This window comes from Falco cherrug, chromosome 6 (assembly GCF_023634085.1).
Source record: "Falco cherrug isolate bFalChe1 chromosome 6, bFalChe1.pri, whole genome shotgun sequence".
Lineage (NCBI taxonomy): Eukaryota > Metazoa > Chordata > Aves > Falconiformes > Falconidae > Falco > Falco cherrug.
Genome location: NC_073702.1, coordinates 25,542,529 through 25,554,631, shown reverse-complemented (window position 1 = coordinate 25,554,631; position 12,103 = coordinate 25,542,529).

Below are 12,103 nucleotides of genomic sequence, written 5' to 3'. Positions count from 1 at the left end.
ACAAAACAAACAGTGCCATGAGGCCATACTACTTTAAACCATAGCATTGTACAAGAGAAAAATACTTCTTGCAAGCACTTGACCTCCCAAGCCTGGTCTGCAATGCAGCTGTGTCTCATAATACAATAAAGAAGCTATGTCAGAAGCAAACTTTGATGGAGGAGTGGATTTCTTGACACATAACAAAAAAATAAAGTCCAGCTGAAGCTTGGCCCAGCATGGGATTTGTAATATCTCTTCCTGATGTCAAATAAATTAAGATCTTGCTGCATTCTTTCTCTCAGTATTAGGAGTCTCTCAGAGGCATTTTCCCTCTGACCACCAAAATTTGTAGGAATTTAGTATCTTTGAATCATACTATCCAATTTGCTTGAAATTAACCATTGAGTAAGGAAGCACAGGCAGAGGGACAGATGTGGACACAGTACAGTCCTGTACACTTTGTTTCCATAGAAAATGAGGCTAACAAGCATAATAATCCTTATAAAGTTGCTTTTTTTTTTATAAGTAATTACATTTTCCTGGTGTATTTCCATTATTACTGTTTAATGTAAATCACTATCTATCTGCACAGCATGAGTTATTGCCAGGATGTTTAAAAGGGAAGAGGAAAAAGCTGAGCTGCTATGCAATGGATAAAATAGATTTGAAATATTTTTAACTATATTGATTTTGCTTTTGAAGTTGAAAAACATAATTTAGGAGGGTATGTCTATTAATTTGAATTTGGAAATAAAAAAAATGTCTCATGATTCCCTCCCCTTATAAACTAAATTATAACCATGAATTTCTGAGATATATAGTTTTATATGATGAATTCTTCTACCAGCCATCTACTTAGGAAATCTTATGAAAGGCTACATAACAAAGGCTAACTTACAGATTTAATAGGGTAGTAAACTTTACAAGGCAAAGCCATTTAAAAATTACAAGACAGATAGAATTTGATATTATTTCTCTATAACACAGTTAACCACATAGCATATGTCTTGGCAGCCTAGTTAAAAAATCTCCATTCATTTCACCATACATAATAAAACTAAACATGTGAAAAGCAGTCTAATTAAAAAGCTTATGCTCTTTTTAAGCTGGCTGAGTTCTTAGTTTTCGGTACTGATTGATTTCCCACAAGATCCTAGAATTGAAAGCAAACAGTCATGTAAATTACCTAAAAGGCCATCACTTCTGAGGGTAGATTAACATACATTATAAATATCAACAATATTAAGATAAAAGATAAAGAATTCCCTTTTCCTCAGACCATACATGTCTTTTGAAAGCAAATGGTGTGTATCATAAACTTAAACATATAACTACTCACAGTAATAACGCTGCCCTGCAATCTTACGCAGAAAGTTCAAGGAAAATATTTCAACATCTAGCCAAATTAGCAAGCAATAGAGTCAAACACAGAAAATTTTCTTCTGCATTCTTGCTAATAAAATTATGAAAAAGCAGTTTAACTAAATGGGGTTTTTTTGTTTATGCAAAGTAAATGAGCAATGATAGATCAGGTATTAATTTAACCAGACATGTTTACTCTCAGCAGTGCTTTCTTAAAATTACAATAAAACACCAGACTTTGCCCAGTACTATGGTCCAAATGAGACAGGTCTTCTTGGTCTTGATTCTGTGGTTATTCTGTTTCAAAGGGCTTTTATACTGGTACTGTCACAAGAGCATCTGAGTACCATCTAGGGAGACATTTAAGCAACAGTAATGTTCCCTCTATCACAGAGTTCATTCTTTTTTGTACCTTTTCCTTAGGATAAGAATTGTGTTTACATTATAGTGTTTGGGTTGAGATGTGGTTTTGTTGGGTTTGCTGCCACGCTTTACTGCTAAGTCTTTATGTTGAAGAAGGCCAGTCAGCTGCTACTTTGAATAGAAAGGGGTAAGTGTTGGGTCATTAGTTACACATTGGATTTCAACATCCCAAAATCTTGTTGTCATACTTGAAACAAAGCACCTCTTTACAGGAATTGAATATAGATTAGTCACCATTCACAAAGTTCTAGCTGCATGTATAGTAACTTCAAAACATTTACTTTCTTATTTTCATATGGTATGGGTTGTCCACTTTTCTTTATAGTTCTGCTATGTGATGGCAAAGGCTTTTTCCCATCAAAACACTTTTTCCTTTAGATTCTGAATCTATCCTAGCCCCACTTCTAAACACCATATGACAAAAGGAGGGAGTTTGGATCCCAGCCAAAGCCAAAGGGTCAAAGGAAAATTCATCAAAATAACTCAACATTTCCTCTTAATTTGTAGAATCGTAGAATCACAGAATATCTCAAATTGGGAAGGAACCATAAGGATCATTGAGTTCAACTCCCTGCTCCTCCCAGGACTACCTAAAACTAAACCATATGACTAAGAGCATCCTCCAGGCACTCTTTGAACTCTGACAGGCTTGGTGCCATGACCACTTATCTGGGGAGCCTGTTGCAGTAACTGACCACCCTCTCAGTGAAGAACCTTGTCCTAATGTCTAACCTGAACTTCCCACGATGCAGCTTCATTCCATTTCCTTGTATCCTATCGCTGGACACCAGAGAGAGGAGATCAGCACCTTCCACTGCCTACCTTGAGGAAGTTGTAGACTGCAAAGAGGTGATCCGTCAGCCTTCTCTTCTCCAAGCTGAATAAACCAAGTGACTTCAGCCACTCCTTGTAAATCTTGCTCTTGAGACCTTTCACCATCCTGGTCACCCTCCTCTGGACACAGTAATAGTTTTATGTCCTTTTACTGCACCTGAAACTGCACACAGTACTCGAGGTGGGGCTGCACCAGTGCAGTGTAAAGTCAGGCAATCACCTTCCTTAACAGTTGCTTGATGCACACCAGGACATGGTTGGCCCTTTTGGCTGCCAGGGCACACAGTTGACTCACATTCAACTTGCCATCAATGCAAACCCCCAGATCTCTTTCTGCGGGGCTGTTCTCCAGCCTCGCATCTCCCGGTTTGTATGTATAACCAGCATTACCCTGTCCCAGGTGGAGAATCCAGCGCTTGCTTTTGCTAGATTTCATAAATTTCCCAGCTGTCTAGGCTATCCAGATCTCTCTGTAAGGCCTCTATCCTGAGAGTCCACAGCTCCTCCTAGTTTAGTATCATCAGCAAACTTACTTAATATACATTCGATTATGGCATCCAGATCATTTATTAAAACATTAAAGAGCACTGGCCCTAAAACTGAGCCCTGCTAGTTAAAGCCAACCTGGTACTTTTCTTATCTTGTCCTCTGGAAGGGCAGGCTTTTGAACCCATTAATGTATTCTTTCTTTGGGACGTTGTTAGCAGGTGAAGCCATGACAGCCACAATAAGCCCCAAGGCACCTTGCCATGAGTATGTGGCAGAAGAATGAAAGGGTCATCTGGTAACTCTTATGTAGGCAAAACTCCTGTGTAATGCCCCAAGACTTTAGCCTAATGAGGGAATTACGGGCTTACCAAAAGCCCACTGTAGTCAGTGACAGCATCACTAGTCTGGTGAATGAGGTTTGAGCCATGTCCTTACTTCAGTACATGGAGATGAAATACAGAAAGGCTGGTCAGATGAAGACATACATGATGTAATGCCAAGTACTGCAGCACTTCATTTGCATGTGTCTTTAATAAGGCCACCAGCCTGAGAAAAGATTTCTCCAACATTACACGTGAAGTTGCTATACTTTGTGTACCAAATATGCTTGGTCAGTAAAAGTAGAATAGGTATAGATCAGCAATTGGGGCACTCCTCTGCTACTAAATTTCATTCCCTATCCCAATAGATGTTTAAGAGTTTGTGGAATAGTTCAAAGGTGAACCATTTTCCTAAACTGCTTGAATGTCTGTTAGATCACAGGTGTAAGAAAGGGAGAAATACCTTGGCTCTGGGACAGGCTTTAGTGGGCTTGGTTCTGCTGGGAGCAGACACCCAGATGCCTGTGCAATTTTATGGATGGAAGCTTTGGTACCTATAGCAGCTGAGGGGTACTGAGGAGCTAAACTTGTTATTTGAACCTATGTGACTACAGTCCCAAAATAGTGTGCTTGGAGTCAGATGTAAAACAGGTAACTGACCCAAAGTCTTTCAAGACAGAAGTTAATGCCCTTGGTATCAGACTATTTCCTCTCTCTAAACTGTTACTGAATGTAGAGTTGTTAAATACCCTTTGTTGTAATGTCATGATTGCTCACTTGCTCTGGAGACAACATTAACTTTTCTCAAAGAAATTGACAATGCGTACTGGACATATAGAATATGAGAGAACTGGGATTCTGCTAATACACCTGTTTCTATTATACCTTGACAGACCATCTGTCCAGCCAGATGCAAGCTTCCAACACTCTTTTTCATGTTCTCACATGGCAAATCACATGGCCTTATATATTATAAACTAGCTGGTATCTTTGACTCACTCTACAGGCAAAACTGATAAATGTACACACAAAAATAAAGGTATGACTTTGCAGATTATGCAGAAACTGGGTATTTTCTTATACAATAAATAGGCATAAAATATTTTGCTTATAAATAACTTCCTGGCTAGTCATTCATGTACTAGCATTAGTCTGAGGAGGGGAACTGTACATCCAGTGCTTGAAAGCAAAATAAGCACTATAGGAAGCCTTTGAATCAGAAAGGAATCAGTCCAGTCTAGTTCTATATCTACATCAGAACCTAATATTTGCCTCTTTCATGACAGAAAGCTGAATACTTGTAACATTTCAACGCTGACTTTTCCTATCAGTTTTGAGTGCTAGTATCTCGTGTATCTTGAAAGATATTTGACTTTGATGAGCTAGAAGTCTGAATTTACCTTTACAGCTATGAGTGAGGCAGCAGGATTTCAAACTCACCCATACTACTATATAAATTCATTGGCATGCAAGTCAAGAGAAAAGCCATTTCTCAGAGGTTCAACTGAACATTGGCAGTAACTTGGTTACCCTCGCAGTTTAAGATTTGCCAGAAGAGCCAAAAAATTGTTGAAGATGCTGACACGTTTGGCAGTCATTGGGGTTTTGTCTGTTTTTAATCCAGCAGCATTTTGGTCAGCTTTAATCTATACTGTTTGTTTTGCCTATGACTGAGCTAGATATCTTGGTTTAAGTATGCAATGATATATCTGTCCCTAATCGCAAACTGACAGGGTTATCAGTCACAGAGTAACCCATATTTGAACTGAGTTAAAATGAAATACACATCACTGAGCAAAACTTCTTGTATGTTCCACTCTAGTGGTTTTATCATTCTTGAGATTAATTGACCATTTATTGAAGTCAGTGTAATAAATGAAAATATCTCTGGTTTCCCTATTTTTTCTATATACCAGTGCTTTCTTTTTAACTTAACTAGATAATTGGTGACTTATATGCTTGTTTTCTCCCTTCACTAATTCAATAGTATGAGAACATGACCTTCCTGATGGCTCTGAGGAATACATCCACTTATTACATGTACTGTGAAGAAAGTTCCAGCTTTCTATCCCTAACTTTTGCTAATCCATCTCCAAGTTAAGATGAAATTGCTGTCCAATGTGTTTTGTGACAATGGCAAACTATCAAGTGAGAAACTTTCTCACTGACTTTGTGAGAATAAAGAAGAGAATTACCTCTAATCTAGTCTGTCAAGCTTCTGCTTAGAAATATCTCCAGCCCGTGAGGACTGATCATTTCCTATTAATGCTTTAAATCAACTGAGCACATCTCTTCAATTCTTAGTCTCTACAATGCATTACACTTTCAAAAAGAAACCACAGGTTCAGTTCTAACCCATTCTTAACTGCAGTAATAACCACACGCCAGCATTTCAAGTACAAAGAATATAATGGGAAAAGATAAGACTGTATTAAAAACCTTCATCTTAACTACAGTCCAAGGATTTAGATTTAAAACTGTAAACATTAAGAAAGTATAGCTGTAAGGACTCTCAGAAACACTTGTATTCCTCAAATACAAAAAAGATGATTTTTGCATATTTCACTCTAAAAGACCTAGTAGATGCAACACCTGGGAATGAAGAATGCTCACTGCAGTTGAGGTCACTATCTTTCTCTATGTGAGTACATGCACATGACATAATTTCCTAAGATACTGAATGCAAAATAAAATGTAAAGTAATTACCGACTGTTACTAATTTGCTCTTTGAATTAAGTTGTGATCATAAGGGAGAGGTTTCAGGTCTTAAAATAAACATCTTATAAGAAGAGTCCAGATAAATTAATGAGTTTGGCACCTGTTCACTTCAAACTTCATGCTAGAGTTAGACTTACGCACACTGTGTGTAAAAATATAAAACTGTGAAGTCTAATGAGACAAAAATCTAAAATGCCCTGTAATTAACAAGATTAACAAGATCCAGGACATCACATAGACAAGTCAGCCGAATTCTATTCTTAGAAATACTCTTCTTTCATCTTTCTCACAACTGATCAATCACAGCATCAAGGGCCAGCCAGACTAGGGCCATTCTTAATTAAAAATGTACAGAAAACATCCTGCGACCCTAAAAGCCTGAGAAAAATAAATGCCACTCCCAAGATGCTAAATAATCCTGTCCATAGAAACTGCTAGAAATCATGAAAACAAGAAAATTGTTAGTAATTAAAACAGTTTTAAAACAGCCAAAAAATCAGGGAAATGTTGCAATAAAGAACATAGTCTCCTGGCTTACAATATCTTTAGCAGCCATCTATCTCACTTCCTTCCCAGGCAACAGTGTCTTAATTGCAACACCTTACCAGATGCATTTATCAGCTACCAGTAAGGTGGTAAATCAGCAAATAATATGACAGTTCTATGCTGGTCTGGCTCCAAGCAGTCTCCCTATTTAGTCCCATGAAGAGATAGCTGCTCACAGATTAAGTAGTTTAGCTGTATTAACAGGGTTTGCTATATTTTGCATAATCCTTCCACCACAACACTCCTTGGGATGGGGAAAAAAAAGTCTTAAGCTACAGCATCAATAACTGCAAATTCTACTGGGAGAAAACGTACATTGGACTTCAGCATTTTTAGCAGTCTACTTGCCTTGCCACAAGAACTTTACTTCATTGAGCTTTTACAGTACAGACACTTCTAGAATGTGCCTTACTTCATCCAAAATTAATTCCATAGAATGAAGCCTTCATCCTAAATCAAAACACTAAAATTTTTTGGAGAACTGTGAGCTAAAGCATGCCTAGTGGGATACAAATGAAAGCTACTGTTACTGTACTTCTGCTATCTCAGATGAAGATGTTTAGGACTAGATGAGATGAATCCCAACCCAGCTGTCACCAGAGGACTCACTTTCCAGTAGCCTACACAAATCAGAATCTCTGTTGCAGGTATTTCTGCCTTCTCCCTAACAAAAGAATCTCATTTACCACTAGAATTTCTGCTTGAGGGGGTTGCATTTAATCTCCATGAACACTGTGAGAGAGCTTTCAAACACCGATAACCCCAAGCACACACTGGAATCAGATTCCATTTCTCTCATATTCATGGGTATGAATAGGAACAGACTCACCTCTTCTAAAAATTAAGGCACTTTTGTATTGAAATCTCTTTGAAGAGGCATGGCTTCAGCTGTGTTCAAGTTATGCACCCACACACAGACCTCCTTATGCTTTTCTGCTGTTTTTCTTTTTAAGACCTATTCTGCTTTCAAAAGTTCATATTTTTTACTATGGTCTAGATTCTTTTAAATGTGTTCATGTGTATTCATTATACTATAATGTACATTTTTCAAATCTAACATGCCATATCCATCAGCACCCCTGTCCTGCTGTGTCCTCTTCCTGCTGTGTCCTCTTCCCTGAATCTTCCTTCACTCAATAAACATGAAATAGTTACCAGGACAGTTCTTCTTACAAGCATTACCAAGAGCAGGCACAGGGCATTTAAAAAAAAAAAAAAAAGTTTCAGAAACAGTCCAAACTATCAAAAGAATCGATTTGCAGTTCTTCAGCTCTTTTGTATCAGCAGTTCTAAAGTATTTCATTCTAGAGAAGTAACCCAAGCAGCATGTGTATTAGCAACAAAGCATGTATATTCCATGTTATTATGTGGTACCTCCAGTTTACAGGAGCTGCCATCCTTTCCTCCTCCAGGGTTCAATCTCTTCTGACATTCTGTTCTGTGAATCACACTCCTAAAGGGCCACCTGTCCACACTGACATAGTCACCTTAAAACAGTGTGGGAAAACTAATCTCTGTAGAAAAAACAAGTCTGTGGATTTTAGCTGAACCTCTGCAAAGTTACCATTCTCATTACCATAGTTTGGCAAAGATTTTACGTGATTTATAGAATGAACAGAGTCAAAACACCTTAGCATCATTGTGGCTATTAGATGTAAGTGTCATGTAAACATTAAAGAGATTGGTAGATTCAGAAATTTAACAGAACTTCCCTATTTTAATGGAAGCTTTCTGATATTTCTAGCTGTAGATTGATGCCAACCAAACATGAAAACAGAAAATCTACGCTTCTCCATGGCTGAAGACATGTTATGATTCTTTTGCATTGTGGTGGCTTTACACTGGCTGGATGCCAGGTGTCCACAAAAGCTGCTCTGTCACTCCGCTCCTCAACCAGACAAGGGAGAGAAAATAAATACAAAAGGCTCATGGGTCGAGGCAAGGACAAAGAGATCACTCAGTAATTACTGTCACAGGCAAAACAGACTCAACTTGGGGAAAATTAGTTTAACTTATTACCATTCAAATCAGAAAACACACCTTCCCACCACCTCTCCATTCTTTCCAGGCTTAATTTAATTCCCAATTTATCTAACTCCTCCCTCTGAGCAGTGCAGGGGAAGAGGGAACAGGGGTTATGGTCAGTTTGTCACACATCGTTTCTGCCACTCCTTCTTCCTCACACTCTTCCCCTACCCCAGCGTGTGGTCTTTTCCATGGGAGACAGTTCTCCATTAACTTCTACAACATGAGTCCTTCCCACAGGCTGCAGTTCTTCAGACAGTGCTCCAGCGTGGGTCCCTTCCATGCGGTGCAGTCCTTCAGGCACAGACTGCTCTGAGTGGGTCCCCCACATTGTCACAAGCCCTGCCAGCAAACCTGCTCCAGCCTGGGCTTCCCATGGGGTCACAGCCTCCTTCAGGGATCTGCCTGCTCCAGCTTGGGGTCCTCCATGGGCTGCAGGGGGACAGTCTGCCTCACCATGGTCTTTACTTTGCCATGCAAACTCACTACCTGCATATAGAACACAATTGCAAAAGTTTTTAAATCTATTCACTTTGATGAAAGGGACCAGAATAAAAGAGTATTCCATGTTATTATTATTAAGGCTATACTTTCTGCACAGGAATAAGAGACAAGACCAGGTTATCACAACTTATGACATGATATTGAACTAGCACAGGCTGAGCCCAGGACTGGGGAGGTTGGGTCATTTACAATATTGAGAAACACTATTACCGGTAAAAGTACATAGATCGGTAAATGTACAGGAAATAGGAAGAAGAAAGGATTTTTACTTCTAAAGATCCAGGATTTGTAGAGAGAGATCATATATTTTATGGAATTAAGAGACCACACAGCTACTACATTACTACAACTGATTTGCTGATAGCTAAGAACTTGACTTTGGATATACCAAAGGCTATCAACATTTCTGGTAGGTTTCAAATCTACATTATGTGGGCAAATAATAGGCATATTACAATAGAATTAGTAATTTCCTTTGTTCTCCAACTATACTATCTCTGCTATTATTTCCTTAATTATTTTGTTCAGGGCCATGAACACGATTAAATGGTGAGAATCCCTGAACTACAAGGAGAGGCTGAGAAAGATGGGACTGGTCAGCATGGAGAAGAGAAGGCTCAGGGGGATCTTAACATGTGAATACCTGGTGGAGAGAATAAAAAAAGACAGAGCCAGGCTGTTCTCTGTGGCACTGAGAATCAGGACAAGAGGCACAAATTGATATACAGGCAATTCCACTTAAATGTTAAGAAGTAACTTTTTTACTGTAAGGGTGGCCAGACAGTGGAGTGGGATACCCAGAAAGGCTGTGGAGTCCTCGTCCTCAGAAATTTTGTGAACCCGACTGGAGAAGGGCCTGAGCAACCCACTCCAGCTAACACTTCTGAGCAAAGTGGTTGGCCTAGAGAGCTCTAGGTGATCCTTTCCACTTCAACCATCTATCAACAAGTGATTGCTATCACTTGTGTTACTTCTTCACTGTGGTATGAGATAACCTTTTTATATATTTGACTAGAGCAGGGGTCCTCAAACTTTTTAACCAGGGGGCCGGCGTGCGGATGAAGTGGCAGGCAGTCATCTGCGGCTGCTTGGTTTCCCCCCCAACCCCTGGCTGGGGGTCTGTAAATACCGGGGGCCGGGGATTGAGGACCCTGGGGGGCTGTATCTGGCCCGCGGGCTGTAGTTTGAGGACCCCTGGACTAGAGAAGAAATTTGCCTAGACCATAGACGATACTACCATCTTCAGTTACCTGAATTTATGTAGTTAAATATGGTAAAAGATCAAAAATATGAACATTTTATTTCAACTATGGACTGTCCTTTACTTCACACGTATGGATACAAGCCCTGACAACTAGTTGAAATGACTCCACAGGTCTGACTTGTACATTTCAGAGTTATTTTTATGGTCACTATACAGAGACACAAGTCTAATGAGAATAGTGTCTGCATATTGCATTACCCAAAGTATTGTTTTTCTGCACTCAAATAACGTCTTGCTAGAAAAAAGTATAGTTTCTGGTAATAATTCTTCCACAGATAATATCACACACATCCTGATTTTGGCTGGGATAAAATTAATTTTCTTCCCAGTAGCTGGTACAGTGCTGTGTTTTGGATTTAGGATGAGAATAATGGTGATAACCCACTGATATTTCAGGTGTTGCTAGAAGTGATTACGCTAAGTCTAGGGCTTCTCAGTTTCTCTCCCCACCCCACCAGTGAGTAGGCTGAGGGGGCACAAGAAGCTGGAAGGCAACACAGCCAGGACACCTGATCCCAACTGGCCAAAAGGATATTCCATACCATATGATGTCATGCCCAGTATATAATCTAGGGAGAAAGCTGGGTGGGGGCTGCTGCTCAGGAACTGTCTGGGCATTGGTTGTTGGGTGGCGAGCAGTTGCTTTGTGTGTCACTTGGTTTTTTTATATTCTAATTATTTCATTAATTAATATTAATATTACTGTTATTAGCATTATTATTAGTATCTTTTTCCTTTCCATTTCTGTCCTATTAAACTTTTCTTATTTCTACCTACAAATTTTACATTGGTTTTTTCCAGTTCTCTCCCCCATCCCACTGCGATGGCTCAGGTAGAGTGTGCAAGCGGCTGCATTGTGTTTAGCTACCTGCTGGGTTGAAACACGACATGTTATTTGTAGACAGCAGTTCCAACATGATAAATTAAGAGTTCCTCTACATCATGAAATTTTCACCTCTAGCAAATATCGACAGTGCATCCCACATGTTTCCTTTCCAATTGTCAGTGCTTAGGATCTCCTTGGAAGTCCATACAGTTCCTGAAACTCCAATAAGGAACTCTCCAGAAGTATGCAACTAAAAAAAAAAAAAAGAATTTTAGTGTTTTCTACTGAGAACACATGGGGATGACATCCCAACAGAAGTTATTCTTTTTTTAAAATGTGAAAACAAAACAAAACTCTATTTTAGTTGTTCTTTACTTAAGATAGTAGGGTAACTGATTTATTCATACATCCTTTCAGTCACCCACTTCTGATTTGTATTTCCTGACTGCAGTATAGAAGGCATGAAGAAAGGGAGAACAAATACTTAATATATTCTCCAATATAATAATTATTTATTATGTAAACTATTTTGTATATTATATATATAGATATATAATATTTATATATAAACTATATCAAGCTTCCATGGGGGTTTTCCAGAGAAAAACTTTTCTTTCTTTCTTTTCCTATAGAAAAAGCATGGGTAACTCAAGTGAACAAAATGTTTATGCTTTCTTCAGTTCTGTACATAGGCATAGCAACAATTCTGTATAAAGTTTGAAAGTACTTTTGCTGGGAAATCTGATTCAGAGAGGAAAAAGTATTTGTATCAGATTTCCTTGTCTGTAAGACCAGCTGGGCACAATGCC